At 45.0% G+C, this 1,749-nt stretch overlaps 1 protein-coding gene across 2 annotated transcripts in view; it reads left to right on the top strand.

Annotated features, from left to right (window-relative positions):
* LOC119580973 (protein shisa-5-like) overlaps positions 1-1,749 on the top strand; it is a gene marked incomplete in the record, with an annotated part of 138,338 nt that overhangs the window by 9,562 nt on the left and 127,027 nt on the right.

Here is a 1,749-nt window from a genome sequence, read left to right as displayed (position 1 = left end):
CCGACTCACATCACAACTCCTTCGACCAACTCACACCTCCCTACTCCAGGAACCTCTGCACCACAAACTCCACCCTAATCTACTACTGCCACCTCAAACCTAAACACTCGACATCTTCAACACTCATACCTCCCCAACTTCACTCTCCCACTCAGTGCCATCTCCCATTGGTCCTGGCCCCTTATGACTCCCTTGACCTCAAACCCTATGCATCTCTGCACCACCTGATTATCTCCCCCCCCAAACCTCCACCCTCACTCCTCCCCCCCTTCCACAGCCCCACACCCCCATTCCACTTCTACCCCTTTTCATAAAAGGTACAGAGGCATGGTTGACATCAGTCATAGACTCTGTGGAAATCTTCCCTCCCCCTTATAGTATGACAGTGATACATAGAGACAGACTGACTGACATAGGGAGAGTGGCGGTGTCCTCATCGCCACCAAACCTGACTTCGTTGTTAAACAGGCCAGACCTTTACACAGACTGACAGATCACCTGGATTCAACTACATATTTCTAACTGTAAATCACTCTTGCTTGCTGCTTTCTGCAGACCTCCTTCTTCCAACACAGAATACTTACAGAACCTTCACACATCTCTCACTCGCATTGATCCAGACAAACGTATTTGGATAGCAGATGATTTCAACTTCCCCGACATCAACTGGACCTCTACGACCTTATTGATGCAGATATCCCAAACCCCATTATCCCCCACACAAACAGGTGCCAATTACACAATACCTTCATTGACATCATAAATACATTCACACTCACGCAAACAGTACTCAAACCAATGCGAACCCAAGTTACCACACGCCCCACTGGTAACAGAGGCCCTTCAACCACTGCCCACACACTAGATCTCTCCCTCACAAACAACACACTCCATATAACAAACACTGTGGTTGTTCCAGGATTAAGTGACTAAGACATCATTCTTGTTGATTGACCAGACAGAAATGGAGATGAGGACCTATTTTGCTCTATTCTAGAGCTGACACAGACTTGATCATAAGGGCCATGACAACTTACAGAGACAACTGAAACACTTCATACACACATCCATCAAAAAACACATCCCGCAAAAAATGATTTCTAGTAGGTACACAATCCCCTGGTTCTCCAGAGATCTATGCAGACAACACCGAAAAAACAGAGGCTCCACAGACATGCACAGTCACCAGAGAATTGGGCTGATTTTAAATATTTGCCAAAACAAAAAGAAAGCCGAACACAAACACATCAGTCAATATCTTGCAGACAATATATGAAACAACCTTAGACACTTCTTTAAGTTCTTCAAGATGCGCAGACAGGACACCGCCAGAACACAAAGCTCATTTACTCACCACACAGTTTCACTAAGTCTTCACACAAGAAAACATGCCAAACAGCCTCCACCCCATCCTGACTCTAAACATCAGGACAAACGGAACAAAAAAAAAATGCTAGAAACACGACACAAACAAAGCAACTGGACCCAACAAAATCTCTTGCTTTTTCTCACAACCTGTGCCCCTGTCCTTGCTCTCATCCTCCAAATCACATTCATAAAATCCCTCAGGACATCCTCTCTCCCACCTGACCAGAATTGTGCACACGTTACCCCTTTTTTCAAGGCAGGTGACCGGACTGACCCATCAAATTATCGCCCCATCTCCCTCACCTCTATCATCTCCAAAATCTTTGAACATATAATACACAAACACACAATGAATTGTCTTGACAATACTAACATACTAAC

This window comes from Penaeus monodon, chromosome 14 (genome assembly GCF_015228065.2).
Source record: "Penaeus monodon isolate SGIC_2016 chromosome 14, NSTDA_Pmon_1, whole genome shotgun sequence".
NCBI classification, from domain to species: Eukaryota; Metazoa; Arthropoda; class Malacostraca; order Decapoda; family Penaeidae; genus Penaeus; species Penaeus monodon.
This window is presented reverse-complemented; position numbering and strand designations above follow the sequence as displayed.